We start from the raw sequence: 16,629 nt of genomic DNA on the forward strand, positions 1-16,629 counted from the left end.
GAAATCAATATAAAACCAAGTATGAACCAAGCTCATCATGGCCTTGAGAACAGAGTCAAACCTGGTTGGAACTGAAGAGGGCAGCCAAGTCACAGGCAGTCAGATTCTTGCAGGAAATGCCGGGGGCCTTGCCTAGGTGGTTGGGAACCAGGGCTGATTAAATCTAGTTCATACCTGGGGCTGCTGGAACTCAGGAGGTCTCATATACCTGTGATCAGATATACTGGGTCACATCTTAGAAGCAGACCTATGATCTAGGCCTTCTAGAATTTTAAAGTCACAGTCACAGATTACGGGTCTCCCTTAGCATTTTCTCCTTTTATGTTACCATAAAATGTGTGATTGTGTGAGCACTCCACCTACGGAACATCTATAATTATGGCTGTTTCTCCAAAGAAGAATGGATTCTAAAAGAGTTGTACAATATTTCTCTTCCTCATTAGCCTGTAATTTGGATTTCAAGCACCCCACAAGTATTGCCTGCTCTATATTGTGATGTTCCAGTAATAGCTAACACAGTCTTTCCCTAATGAATTACCCCAGCTGCCGCTGACCTCCTATTCTTCTAGGGCAACATTAAAGGTTCAGGTTATTTCCCATTTTACAGTTTGTACTGGCTCGGATTGCTAAAGCCCAGTAAGAGAAACGCAAAGAAAAAAGTGCATTTCATTTCCTTGATCTTTCTTGTTGCTTAACTTTAATCAATGGGAGTTCATATATCTCCAATTCTCTCCCACCCCTCTCTGTGGTATTTGTTCATATACATCTGACAAAGTGCTTCCCTTAATTCTTGTCTCTCTATAATAACTCTAGGGTGAATTGAAAAAGGGGAAGCAGAGGGAAATTGGTTTCCATGACAATGCATTCCTTAGTTACAGCCAATAACTACTCTAGTTAAAAAATGAATCACTGTTACCTTAAGATATGAACATACTGCATTATTGGTCTGAAAAGCACTAATTTAGGAGTGTATCACATGGGGGTGTACTGCAATATTTTTAGGAGGTGATATTACTAGGGAATGCCAGGAGATGATGCATTCATTTTAATAGTCAAAAAACCATACTTAGACATTTCAATGTCTGGCAACATTTACAGTTCTTCCTAATAATTTTCACTTTTATAAAATGATACCCTATATCATTTAACACAATTAACATATTTCCTAATGACACCTTTCTTCAAAATGGACTCATGACCACACACACACAAAAGTAAGTAAATGGGACTGGGACTTAATTGTAATAGTTTAGTAGTAATAGTCGTATATCCCTAATCAGAAATTGCTATAAGGAAAGAGGCATGAACTATTGATTAACTCATCTTTTTTCTTTCTTTACTGTTCCCTTCCATGGTCACTTGTTTAAAAAGGCAGTTCATGTTGGCTGAGAAAAAGTGGATTCGATTTTAGGAGTCATTGTGCGTCTTCCTATTTATTGGCTGTGTGACTTCAAGCAAGCTACCCAGCCCTTCGGAGCCTCAATGCCCTTGTCTGTTAAGATGGAATGGCTATACTGTATCATATCTAAGCTTACCTCCAGTGCTGAAGTTCTCTGTGGGGACTCCAAAATACAGACTCATAAGAACATAAAGGAAATTTGAGAAGCCATTGTGTTCTGTCACCTGTGTTCAGAAAATGCACTCTCACATAATGCTTACTGGGCACTGCTGTAACTGCTCCACGTGCCGGAGCCAGAGCCTACTCAGGAGCGCCTGTTGCCTGGACCTCTTTCCAGCTCCCCCCTCAGTGACATCATGTTGGTAGCTTGGTAGTATTTGCATCACAGAAATTGGCAAACACTACAAATCAGGGCTTATTTTTCCAGAGAAACATTAAGTGGCATAGGACTGGTCTAAATATTTTACCCACGTTAATTTATTTAATCACCACAACAACTCAATTTTACAAATAAAAGGAAGCTGAATCACAGAGAGATTAAGTAATTTGCCCAAGATAACAAAACTGGTATATTAACTAAACTAATCTGCTAACAGAAAAATCTTGATGGCTTTCAATAATAAATGTTTATTTCTGCTTCATATTAGATGACCTTTATAGCTTGGCTATAACTCTATCCCATGTTTTTCCATAGAGAGAAGAGCAGCTCCTCTCAGGGAAATGATGGTCTCATGGCAGAGGGAAAAATATTCCATGGCTGAAAATACAATGGCTCTTGAAATTTCTGTTTGGGCATTAAAAACATCTTCCTGATCACATTTTATAAACCAGGGTATGCAGGGCGGCGAAAGCTGATGCCAATGCGGGGGAGGAGGGTAACCCTTTCCCAGGGAGGGAGGAGAGAATACTGGGAACAATAATACAATAGACCAAGGCTAATCTGGTGATGGAACTGGGATTTGAACCCAAGCAATCTGATTTCAGTATCCAAGCTCTTAATGAGTAGGCAATTCTGTCTGTCACTTCCAGTTAACACATCCCAATTCTTCATCTCTTTTCCATAACAGAGACTGTTATTTAGCTTTAGGAAGCTCTTCCCTATGCACTACTGTAAAGAAAGTATACTAGATTTAGAAGACACCTGAACTTTGGAGCTGATCAGGCACACTTGGGTTTTGATACTAACAACTGTGATTTCAAGCTTTATATCCCTTTACCTCCCCTTCCTTCAACTGCAAATTGAAGTACATTTATTCTCATTTAATCTTTAGTAGAGATGTTTTCATGCAACTAATTCACCAATAAGTATGGACTACAAACTATGTTTGTATCATTGCACTACCTGAAAAGTGTAAGGAGAGAGACATATGAATTATGTCTTTGTGCCATCCATAAGTTTGGAAACCAATTGAAGAGATTGTCATGAAATAACAGCTAACAAGAGAAAGTATTTAAGTACTAAATAATGTACTTAAAGTCCATGAGAACACCTGGCAATTCTAACGTCTGTGAACTACCCTCCTGTTCTATGTATGGCACTAGTGCTATGCTAAACAGCACATACAAGGCTTAAAGGAGATACTCTATGGAAAATTGCCTGTCACCCTTATCTGGTTTGTTCTAGGCACTCAATAAATTGGAGGTGCTTTATGTTAATTTCTTAAAATTTTTCAATACAAGTTAACAGGAATGAATAAATTTATTACACTTACCTAATAAGTATAATCATGAGGCTTCTGGTTCTACTGAACAATTGTAACTCTCAAGCCTTCCTTGACAGACTTTACTGTCCCAGTGGTTCTCTTCACACCCTTTCTCATCTCCCCCATGTCCCTCTTAATGAGGAACACACAATTGCAGTGAGGCTCTGTTCAAAGACACTGTAATATCCATCAGGCTTCACCCATGATTGTTGATTCTGTGTTCTCTAATTTCTAAGTCCTCCATTTCCTCTCAGCTGTCCCCCCAGCTGTAGACCCCTTTGGGACAGTCATGCTGACTGACTGATGGACCTTCATATAAGTCACACTTACTGTGTTTACTGTAATTAAAATATGCTTATTGTTTGGCTGTAGTATAGAATGGTATACTACAAAGCAGACGAAGGGAGGAAGGAGACACGGGTAAGCCAGACTTTCCCAGGCTCTCACCTAGGTCCGAGGACCTGTGTAGATCTTCATTTGTCCCCTAACCCATGCCTGCATTCCTAGCTGAAAGGAGTACCCCCTTGATTAAGGAAATGCCAACCCATCAATTAAGAATTGATTTGGACACTTTTTAACAAGTGTTTTGAAATAATGATTACCCACAGCTTCAATAAGCAAGGAGAAATTTTGCCCCCAAGTCTTCTCTTGCTCTTCCCCTCCCCCTTCTTTGTCATTTTGGGAAAGCAACCCTAAAATATCACCCTTTGTACCACCTGTGAGAATTTCTTCAGCAGCAAAATCCAATGACACAGAACTCTTCTTGGGTATTGTTGTTTACCAAATATGATTTCATTGCTGCAGTAAAAAGCACAAGATTTGGGTCTTGGGTTCTAGACATAGTTTTGACACATCATGTATCTCTGAGTCACTGAATCTCCTTGATACATTAAAAATGGGAAAGGGCATTAAGCAATATCATCTATATCACAGGATTCATATGAGGATTAACTAAAATATCATGTGAATGTTCCCAGCAAAGAGCGTAGCATTATTATTGAGTGCCTAACAATATTCATTTGTTCACTCACTCACTCTTTTATTCATTCATTAAGCACAGAAAACTAGCCAAGAAACTTATTTCAAATAAATGTCAACGAAACACAGCAAATTCTCTGTGAAATCACTAATTCTATTTTTATACTATAGCTGCCCATCTGTGAAACAAAGGCAAATTACTCATTGTCAAAAAAATTATCCTAAATCATAGTTCAACTTGGAGAGCAGCAATTCATGGGGAAACTTTAAAAAAAACATGGCTCATTTTAAATGGCTTTACATCGCTACTGTGTGCTTCTCTACTACAAATAGATTTTTCTTATCAGCTGCCTTTCATCAGAACAATAGATGGCTCTTCTATCTGCAAGAACTAAATGAGGTGACTATCCTGAAGAACACCACTCAGTTATGCTGCAAGCAGGAGCCTGCAGCTAATCATATCCTATCCTAGTGAAATCATTACTCAGTGAAACAATTGCTCCCCTGAAACACTGTGAAGACATCATATCTCTCCCATAATCTCCAGCTACCTACCACCAAATTAAGATCATGATATAATAATCTATTTTTCTCTTAATAAGTCGCAAACCTTTTGGTTGAAGTCCTTCATAGCACCAATATGAATGGCTAGCCTACTCAGAGTTCCCTGTTTCCTGTTTTCTTGAAATAATATTATTGTCAGAAAACTACCTTTTGGTAGAGTGTATGTTACTCTTGTTACAAGAATGTTGGCATTTTATTTATTATAAGGAGAATTAATCTCAAGTATAATGTGTTGGAGGATCTGAATTGGGTTTGCTAAAGTAGTTGGCATCCGGCAAAACCTTTGCTGGATTCATATAAGCACATTCCCCTCGTCTCCTCTTTTGGTTCCCACTTTCTACTTGTGGTTCATTAAACACATACTTCTGAGTGTCTTAGTAGACACTAGTACACACTTAGTAGTGCTAGGCACTATGCTATTTAGGGTACAGTGGTAAGTATAGACCACTATTGTCCTGACCCTATGGGAATCACTAACCAGTATTGTAGGGAGACTGGGGTAAGCGCTTTAAGTAGAGCTGCCTGATCCTATTAGAACATGCCATAGGAAAACCTCAGGATTTCATGGGTGGGAATTAACTGGACAAATGGAGGAAGGAAAAGCATCACAAGTAGAAAGAATAGAACATATAAGGAATGTGTAGTTGACAAGAAACGAGGAATGTAGGAGGAACTGCGATAAGCTCAGAATAGCTAGAATATAGAAAAAAGGAAAATATCAGGGGAGGAGATGCTGAAGGAGAAAGCAGAGGCCAGACTATGCAACCTATAGTTCAGATTTTTGTTTTTAATTCTAAAAGCCTTAGGAAACGTCATACATTTTTAACAATTCATTGAGGTATAAATGGTATAAAATAAACTGCAAATATTTAAAGTATATGATTTAATTAGCTTCAACATATATAGTACCAATGAAACTATCAGCTCAATCAAGATAGTGAACCTATCACCCCTCAAAAATTTTCTAATGCCCCTTCATAATACCTCCTCCCACCACTCTTTCCCACTCCCCTCCCACCCTGAACTACCTACTGATCTGCTTTCTGTCACTATAGATACATTTTCATTTTCTAGATATTTATATTAATGGAATCATTTATATAAATGATTTATATAATGTGTGATTTGTTTTAGGGAAATGATACAAATTCATACAAGTTGCTGAAGGCATCACTAGCTCATGTCTTTTTAGTGCTGAATAATATCACATTGTATAGATATACTATCATTTTTCTATTCATCCATTGACAGAAATTTAGATTCTTTCCAGTTTTTGTTCACATGACTGCTATGAATACGTATACACGTCTTCACATGGACATATATTTCCTTTTATCTTGGAGTGAGAAAGATGGCTGGATCATGCATTAAATGCATGTTTAAATATTTAAGAAACTGTCAAAATGTTTTCCAAAGTGGTTATGATATTTTACATTTCAGTGAATGAGAGTTTCAGTCCATCCATATCTTCACCAGCACATAGTATTGTCAGTCATTTTATTTTTTTAACTTTTTAATTGAAGTTTATTATTCACACATGCACATACATAAACAATAAGTATATCGAAAAGTTGTGAACTTACAAAACAAACATGCATATCATCGTATAGAGCTCCCATACATTATGCCACCACCACCTTGCATTGTTGTGAAACATTTGTTACAATCTATGAAAGAGCATCATGAAATTATAACTACTAACTATAGCCATATCTTACATTTGGTGCATTTCCCCCCCCAACCCACCTAGTTATTAATACCCTGTATTAGTATTATTTATTTGTTATAGTTCATGAGAGAATGTTCTCATATTTGTTCTATTCATTGTGTTATACAGTTTCATGCTTTGTACAATCCATTCAAAATGTATACTCATTGGCTCTCATTTTCATCACAGAGTTGTACTGTCATCATCTCAATTTCAGAATGTTCTCATTACTCCAAAAGGAAAAATCCCATACCCCCCGAGACCTCCCTATTGTCCCTTAGAATCAATATATCTTGCCATTACTTCAAAAATGTTTCAATATTACTGCTAAATATCACTTGACTATGATGTATTATCCCTTTAATATATTATTTGATTTCATTTTTTTACTAATATTTATTTAGAACGTTTAAATCTGTCTTCATGAGTTCTATTAGTCCATAGCATTCTTTCCTTGTAATATCTTTGGCTGTTTTTGATATCAGGGTAATACTGACCTCACAGAATGAGTTTGGAAATACTCCCTCCTATTCAATATTTTGGAATTGTTTATAGAGAATTGGTATTATTTCTTCTTTAAAGCTTGATAAATTCACCAATGAACCATCTGGGCTTGAAGTTTTTTTGTGGGAAGGTTTAAATAAGGATTTTAAGCAGGAGTGAGGGTGTGATATTAGATTTGCATTTTAAGTAAATTATTCTGGCTTCTGTGTAGAGATGATTGGAAAGAGAACATACAGGCATGGCTGGACAAATGAGGAGGCACATTCAGGATTACAAGCAGAGGCAATGGTCATTTGGATTAAGTATTAGCAGTGTAAACAAAGATAAAGGGATAGACTCAAGAAACATTTTAGAAGTAAAAATGAGAGGAATGACAGGACTGGGATTCCTGGTTTCTGTTCCAACATGTTACAAGCTTGGAAATCATCACTCCCATCCTGATAACAAGAAAAAACTGAGCAAACTGAAAATCAGCAAAGCTTCTTAGGGACATTAGAGAATTGAGGATATTAGGAAAACTATGAATACAAGGTCATAGGGCAAATTTTTCTGCCCGCCCCCTCCAAAGTGGAGAGACAAGCAAATGCAGAGAATCACAATTACCAGGAGCAGAACTGTGCAGCTGAAGCTAGTTCAGGAGGAACACTCACACTCAGTGTGGACTACCCTAATAAGTACCAACTCCTGGGGGGCCCAATCTTAGGACGCCCACCCCATTTTGGTGAGTTTTGCCTCCAGGAACCTCACCAAGGCCTCACTCTGAACATCAGAGCTCAGTGCCCTCATGTTTCAAGCAGAGGAAGGCCGAGAGTAGCCTTTTGAAATAACACCCACAGAATTCTGTTCTACCTACTCTCGAGGGAAACTATTTTACCAGAGTCTAACTCATGTGGGGCAAAGGGACTATTCAACACCAGCCCCCTCTAGGATTCTTGTCTCACCTAACAGTAGATATAAAAAGAAAAGCCGAGAAGCACTTGGGAAGGTCACAGCACTTGTGAAGGCTGGAGCCTGCTAAAAGATTGAGACTTAATCATAGGATTATCACACACTCCCTCTGCCCCAATACTTTAACGTCACATCAGTAGGGCTCCTGTATAGTAAAGACACTGCAGCTGGAAGAGCTATAAGCCTCGTACCCTATTTAAAAAGTAACTGCTAATAAAACCCAAAGGTAGTCGAGGGGACAGAAACAAGGACACGAGGGGAAATTTTAGTCTCTGGCACCACATCTACAGCAAAGAGTGAACACAGTTTAGCTCCTAGTCAGATAAACATAAAGCCACATGCTACAGGCTTATTTTTCTTACCCAATACATCATGTTCAACTTATAATGAAAACTTACCAGGCATGCTAAGAGAGGGGAGGGGCAACATGAAGAGAGAAACCAGGCATCGGAACCAGGCATCGGCCTTGGCAGAAATTTTGGAATTACCAGTTCGGGACTTTAAAATAACTACAATTAATATGATAAGGGCTCTAGTGGGAAAACTGAACAGCATGCAAGAACTGATCAGTAATATAAGCAGAGAGATGGATCTCCCTGCTTATTTAGACAGATTTCTAGTAACGAGTGCTTTGCAGGGTTACAGAAAGTGTTTCAACATGACAGTGTTGAGCTGATTTGCAAAATGAAATTTGCTGTGTATTTACCACCAAAGGCAGAAACTGGAAAACGTCCTGCACTATACTGGCCTTCTGGCTTAACCTGTACAGTACAACATTTTATATCAAAATCTGATTATCATAATGCTGCTTCAGAACATGGTCAGGTCGTTGTTGTTCACATACCAGCCACAATGGCTGTAGCATTAAAGGAGAAAATGAGAACTGGGATTTCAGCACTGGTGCTGGGTTTTATGTAGATGCCACGGAAGACCCTTGGAAAACTAACCACAAAATGTACTCTTACATAACAGAGGAGTTTCCCCAACCCATAAATGCCAATTTCCAGTGGACCCCCAAAGGATATCTATTTTTGGCCATCTCTTGGAAGGCCTTGGAGCCCTGTTTGGGGCCTTGAGGACTCTAGGAAAATACAAACCTGTGTCAGCATTTGCTCCAATTTGCCACTGATACTCTGTCCTTGGGGCAAAAAGTCTTTAGTGGATATTTGGGACCAGATTAAATTAAATGGAAGGCTTACGATGCTACCCATCTTGTGAAGGCTTATCCAGGATTTCAGCTGGACACACTAATTGATCAAGAAAAAGATGACCAGTTCCTTTCAGATGGACAGATACTTCCTGATAACTTCATAGCTGCCTATACGGAAAAGAAAATTCCTGTTGTTTCTAGACTGCAAGAGGGTTATGATCACAGCTACTATTTCTTTGCATGTGATCTTACTGATCACATCAGACATCATGCAGAGTATCTGGATGCATGAAAAACTTTAGCTAGAAGAATCTCTCCAGAATTATAAAAGTTGTAGTACAGAATTGCAGGAAAAAAGGAAATGAACAGAAATGAACTGTAACAGAAATGAAGAATGCCTTTCATCATTAGACTAGCTGAGGAAAGAATTCATGAACTGGAAAGTATGTCAGTTAAAAACTTTCCAAACTGAAAAACAAAGAGAAAAAAAGAATGAAAAATAAGGACAGAACATGGAAGAAATGTGGGACAATTTAAAGGGTACATTCTGTAACAAACATGTAATGGGAATACCAGAAAGAGAAGAAAGAGAAAGGGCACAGATTTTAAGTAATAATAACTGGGAATTTCCCAAAATTAATGACAAACACCAAATCACAGATCCAAGAAGTTCAGAGAATACCAAAAATTATATATCTAGGCATATCATATTCAAACTGCAGACAATCAAAGGCAAAGAGAAAATCTTGAAAGAACTAGGGGTGGGGCTACCTTATCTATAGAGGAGCATGGATAAGAATTATGTTGGACTTCTCTTCAGAAACCATGCAAGCAAGAAGAGAATGGAGTAAAATATTTAAAATGATGAAGGAAAAGCTCATCAACTAAGAATTCTATATCCAATGAAAATTATCCTTCAAAAGAAAAGAAGAAATAATGAGATTTTCAGATAAACAAAAATTAAGAGAATTTGTCAACAGGACACCTGCCTTGCAAAAGTGAGAGGAGTTAGTGCTAAATTGGGTATGAGGGGAAATAAAAAATGATTTTTGGTTTTCTGGTATATATAACTGGGTAATTTGTGATGCCATTAACCGAAATATGCTATACCAAAAGAGGAGCATAATTGAATGTGTGCATATGTGTGGGCTGGGAAGATATCATGAGGGTTATGTGAACATGTTCATTTAAGGTTCCTTTCTTATTTCCAGATTGGATACATGCATTTAGAATGCAGAGGAAACTTCTAGGATAGAAATATAAATTTAGAATTGCCTCTGCATATATTGAACCAAAGCCTTGGGTATGGATAATATTATCTAAACTGAGAGAAAAGTAGGAGAAGAGAAAATTGTCTAGGACCAGGCTTTAAAGATCTTCAATATTTAATTTTTTCCCCCTTTTTTAATCTTAGGAACCCTGTTTTTCTCAGTTACCTCTCTGTTGATTGTAACTCATATAACACCCCTTTTTCCAACAGTGCAGAAGCCATTTACATTGAACCTTATTTCATACAAAGGGGGTAGGAAAGGTATGTGGTTGAATGAACATATGGCAAGACAAAAAATGTACATAATAAAATAGCAATGTCTACAGTCCATATAGCTAGCACCTTCCTGATATATTTCAGCCTACTCCTGAAATTCTGTTTTGTTTGTTTTCCCATAAAAATATTTCTTCAGATAATGAAAAAAATCTGAATGGACAATAAGTTCAAGAAAAGATGGATATTATTAGTCACCTGGAAAATGGAAATTAAAACCATAATGAAATACCACTGTACATTCATTAGAATAGCTAAAATTTGAAAAGATTGACAATGGCAAGTATTGAGAAGAATGTGGGAAAATGAAACTCTCATATCCTGCCAGTGGGAATATAGTACATGTATAACCATGTTGAAAATGTGTTTGGTAGTTTCTATAAAACATTAAATATAAATGTACCCAGCCAAGAGAAATGAAACCATATGACCACCTAGACTTGTATATAAATGTTCATAGCAGCTTTTTACACAATTGCCCCAAACTGGAAACAACCTACATGTACATTAACAGGTGAATGTACAAGCAAAATGCAGCGCATCTTTTAATACTAATACAATAGAATGTCATACTACTGAGGAATAAAAAGGAGAAATTACTATAACATGCAAAAACCTGATTCAACCTCAAAATCATTATTCCACGGTAGAGAACATAGGCATATTGTATATATTGTAAAATTCCACTTATATAAAATTCTAAAAAATGCCAACTAATATACAGTGGTAGAGACTCTAAGTTCCAACCTCCAGAATTGAGATAGCATCACTGTGCTTCCTTTCCATGTAATCGAATATACGAGGGAAAGTGCTGAGAGTTGAGAGTAAGACTCAGTGTGATGGTTAAGTTCATGAGTCAATTTGGCTAGGTTATGGTGTCCAATTGTTTGATAAAACAAGCATCGACATGATTGTTACTGTGAGGGGAACTTGTAGATGGATTTGCATCTATAATAAACAAAGTTGATTCCATCTATGGATGATTACATCTATAATCAACAAAGGTTATTGCTCTCAGCAATGTAGGGAGTCTCCTGAGCCCATCGGATGGAGGTCTTAGAGCCAGAACTGAGGATTTCAAAAGTGATAAGGCCAAATTTCTGCCTCATCTCCAGCCAGCCAGCTTCTCCTGCAGAATACAGCTTGCATCATCCTCAGAGTTTTTAGCTTGCACCCTATACAATGGAATTCAAACCTACCAATCCCCCACAGTCACATAAGTTAATTCCTATTCCTTCTCTCTCTCTCTCAATTCGGTCTTCTATCAGTTCTGTTTCTCTAGAGAATCCTATTGAATACAGATTTTATTACCAAGAGTGGTTTTTGACAAACATAATCTTACCGATGATATTTATGAATTGATTCTGGGGTTTCTGGAATTGGTTTTCTAATCTAATTAGATTTAAAGGCACTATTGACTTTATTTCCAATGATCAAGTGGGCATCAATAGTTCATGGTATGAAATGGCAACAAAGATGTGCAAAGTATCATTAATGGATACTCCTATTCAAATACTTATAAGAGGCAAAGTTCTGGATAATATTAATAGTATATTTGATACCTTAGCAGATTTTTATGACATTAAAAATATGGTGGGAAGCAGATTTGGCTCAAGCAATTGGGCTCCCATCAACCAAACAGGAGGTCCAGGGTTTGATACCCAGGGCTTCCTGGTGAAGGCAAGCTGGCCCATGTGGAGTGCTGCTCCATGCAGGAGAGCTGGTCCATGTGGAGAGCTGGTGCAGTAAGATGACACAATAAAAAGAGACACAGAGGAGAGACAATAAGAGACACAGCAGACCAGGGAGCTGAGGTAGTGCAAGAGAATGATCATCTTTCTCCCACTCCAGAAGGTCCCAGGATCAGTTCCCAGAGTCGCCTAATGAGAATACAAGCAGACACAGAGGAACACACAGCAAATGGATACAGACAGCAGACTCCGTGTGGGGAGGAGGGAGAAATAAATAAATAAATAAATCTTTAAAAATCTTAAAAAAAAAGAAATATATATAATGTTGGCCAATTGTTTCTAAATACATTGGATAAAGTTGTTTAAAAAACAGATGAGTTCAGGTCTTTAAATATCCCCACTCAAGCACTACATGAATGACATGAAAGTTTCTATTTGTGTCCTGAAAGTCTTATTTGTTGTAGCCACAGAGTTGTAATTTCTGAAAACCAAAAGCAAATTCTCATCATGTGAGTATTTTAATTACAACATAAATTGAATTCCCATCATGCTGTTAAAGTAAGTGAATTGGTTGGGAAAGAATAGGATCCCAAAAATTGCAACGGGGACATATGGACTGCTCGTGATGATGGTAGGGAGGTAGGGACACTGAACCTCTAAATTCTGCTGAGTCTTCTTTGCTAAATAAGCTTGTAATGGCATACTCTGGGGAGAGAGCTCTCACACCTCTTTCTGAGGCGATTAATCCTGCTTCGCCAGATGAAATAGCAATGAATGTTCTGAAGTAGCTGACAAGAGCCAAGGGGAGGAACTTAATTGCCAAAGACAAGGTGGGCATAGTTCCACAGTGCAGTGGGCAGCAGACTCAAAACTGTAATCAGAGTAGTCTGACTCACAGCAACCTATGGCATTGAATAATTGATCATGGGATACCTAGAAGGGAAACAGATGTCTACTAAATTTTTATTTGATATGTATAAGCAGAAGAGTTTTAGGGCAAGTGAAGAAAAGTTTAACTTGAGTCACAAAAATAGAGAGCCATGGCCCCTGAATTAATTTCCAGACATGAGCCAGCATACATACCCAGAACGTCTTGAAAGAAGGGAAGGTGGGTCCCCTTGGGAAAGGACCTTGCTATATTCCCAAAAATGTATACTAATCTTTCTTTAGCCTTTACCAATGGTATATATGAACTTTACCTGGGTGACTGTACATTGGGGAAAAGGAAATGACCAGACATTTTGGGGATTCTTGGACATAGGCTCTGAGCTGACATTAATTCTAGGAGACCCAAAATATCACTGTGGTCCACCAATCAGAATAGGGACTTATGGAGGTCATGTAACCAGTGGAGTTTTAGCACATTTCACAGCTGGTCCGTTGTATCTCTGTACCCATTCTGTGGTTTTCCCCAGCTCTGGAATGCATAATTGGAACAGACATACACAGTAACTGGCAGAACCACCACATTGGCTAACTGACCTGTGGAGTGAGGGCTATAATGTAAGGAAAGGCTAACCGGAAGCCATTAGAACTATCTCTGACCAAGACAACAGTAAGCCAAAAGCAATACTGCCTTCCTGAAGGGACTGCAAAGATTAATACCACCATCAAGAACTTGGAGGAAGCCGGGGTGGTGATTCCCATGACATACCCATTCAACTCTCCTATTTGATCTGTGCTAAAAACAGATGGATCTTGGAGGATGACAGTGGATTGCTATAAATTTGACCAGGTGGTGGCTCCAATTGCAGCCACTGACCCAGACATAGTATTGCTGCTTGAAGAAATTCCCTGGTCCCTGGTATGAAGCTATTGATATAGCTATTGATACAGGATTTTTTTCTATACCTGTTAGAAAAGACCACCAGAAACAGTTTTCTTTCAGCTGGCAAGACCAACAATACACCTTCAATGCCCTACCTTGGGTTGTCAACTCCCTTTCCTATGTCAAAATGTAGTCTGCAGGGACCTTGATCACCTTTCCATTCCACAAGACTTCACACTGGTCCATTATATTGATAATATTATGCTGATTGGACCCAGTGAACAAGAAGTAGCAAATGTTTTATACTTATTTGGTAAGACATTTGTGTGTCAGAGAATGGGAAATAAATCCAACAAAAATTAAAGGGGCCAGGAAATACTAAATGGTGTGCTAGAGCCTGAAAAGAAAGGACAGGAGAGAGAGGCCTGGAAGAGAGTCTAGAAATGAAGATTATATTAATAAAAGTAGCTAAAAGTGTCAAGAGAATGGTGACAATAAACTATGACAGAAAAAAACTCAGATAGACTGGAATAAACTTAACCAATGAGGTAAAGCACTTGTATTTAGAAAACTGCAACTCAATGCTAAAAGAAATTTTAAAAGTCCTAAATAACTGGAAGAGCATTCCATATTCATGGGTTGGAAGACTAAATATTATTAAGATGTCAATTCTACTCAAATTGATACAGATTCAACGCAATCCTGATAAAAATTCTACTAGCATTTAAAATAAATTGAAAACAAGATTATAAAATTTATTTGGAAGGAAGTGACCCTGAATAGCCAGAAACATCATAAAAAGGAAAAGCCAACCCTCATCTCCGGACTTTAAATCGTATTACCTAGATATAGTGGTAAAAACAGCATGGTACTGGCATAAAGACAGACACAATAGACCAATGGAACCAAAGCGATGGTTCAGAAACAGACCCTCACATGTATGGTCAAGTGATTTTTCACTAGCCTGTCAAATTCACATAGCCCAGGCAGAACAGTCCATTCAACAAAATGGTGCTGAAAGAACTTGATATCCATAGCCAGAAGAAGAAAAGAGGACCCCTATCTCACACCTTATTCAAAAATTAACTCAAAATGGATTTAAAAAATGAAAAATAAAAGCAAGAAACCATAAAACTTCTAGAAGAAATTGTAGGAAAATATCTTCAAGACCTGGTGGTAGGTGGTGGATTCTTAAAGGAGATAAAAGGAGGACTGAGATATAATACTGATGTTTAATGTATGTAGAAGTTTTAATTAGTTTTACTGTAAAAGTGTGGAAATGTGTAGAGTGGATGGAAACAAATAGTAACAGCTAGTTTATAAATGGGGATGTGGCTAAAAATGGTAGTCTAGAGATATAAATGCTGATTGATGGAATACTGGAGAATAATCTAGGAACTGAATAGCACAGTAAACCAAGAGGTGGATGAGAATCGTGGTTGATGGTACAGATGCAAAAGTGTCCTTTGTGAGCTACAGCAAACATACATCACTACTGCAGGGTGTTGGGAATGCATGGGAAAAATAAACTGGAGTGACCTATGGACTGTGGTTAGCAGTAAAATATAATATTCTTGCATCTATGCAAAAGATGTACTATGTCATTAATGAGGCAGTATGGAAAATGTGAGCCAAATGTATACTTTGGGCATGGTTACAATCAGATGATATTATCTTATCTGTAACAAATGTTCCACCAGTGTGGTGTGTTGATAGAAGGGTGTTGTTTGGGAATTCTGCACATGCACATCATTGTTTTTATAAGTTTACAACTTCTGTCATAAAAAATATATATTTAAAAAACAATAATAGGATGGGTTGGGGGGAAAACACACCAAATATAAGGACAATAATTAGTAGTAAGATTTTTACAATATTCTTTCATAATTTATAACAAACATCTCATAACAATGCAAGGTGTTGGTGGAGGCTTGATGTATGGGACCCCTGTATGATGTTATGCATGTTTGCTTTGTAAGTTCACAACTTTTACTATACACTTAATTGTTTATGTATGTTCACATATAAATAATATAAAAACAATAATAGGGAGGGTTGTGGGGAAAATACTTTGGTTAGTGTAATATTTTACAATGCTTCTTAATCATTAGTTAAAAAAGATTAACAAAATGCAAGGTGTTGGTGGGAAGGTGAGTTAAGAGGGTCTTGTACGGTGTTATATATGTTTGTTTTGTAAGTCCACAACAATTGCTATGCACTTATTGTTTATGTATGTTTGTTTGTGGGTGATACATTTTAATAATTTTTTTTTAATTTAAGGGGCTTCCACCTCAGCAAAATTTCTAAATATCCAGTGGCACAGATCATGTTAAGATGTTCTTTATAAGGCGAGAGATAAGCTATTGTATCTGGCCTCTCCTACAGCCAAAACAAAAAACAAACAATAACAAAACAGATACAACACCTAGTTAGCCTCTGGATTTTGGAGGCAATACCTTCCTCATTTGGGTCTGCTACTGTAGCCCGTATACTGAGTGTTCTGAAAAGCTGCTAGTTTTCAGTGAGGAACAGAAAAAGAGGCAGACCTGCAGCAGGTCCAGGCTGCCATGCAAGCCGCTCTGCAACTTAGGCCATGTGGTCCAGCAGCTCCAATTATGCTTAAAGTGTCAGAGGCCAAAAGAGATGCTGTTTGGAGCCTTTGGCAGGTCCCTA

The 16,629-nt window shown here is 37.7% G+C and overlaps 1 protein-coding gene and 1 pseudogene across 19 annotated transcripts in view; one reads left to right on the forward strand and one right to left on the reverse strand.

The window, feature by feature from the left end:
• The window catches only part of DLG2 (discs large MAGUK scaffold protein 2), a 2,400,703-nt gene that overhangs the window by 1,338,801 nt on the left and 1,045,273 nt on the right, over nt 1-16,629 (reverse strand). The gene's annotated exons all lie outside the window — the stretch shown is intronic.
• On the forward strand, nt 8,232-9,246 carry LOC139439764 (S-formylglutathione hydrolase pseudogene; annotated as a pseudogene).

The sequence above is a fragment of the Dasypus novemcinctus genome, chromosome 10, assembly GCF_030445035.2.
Source record: "Dasypus novemcinctus isolate mDasNov1 chromosome 10, mDasNov1.1.hap2, whole genome shotgun sequence".
Taxonomy (NCBI): domain Eukaryota; kingdom Metazoa; phylum Chordata; class Mammalia; order Cingulata; family Dasypodidae; genus Dasypus; species Dasypus novemcinctus.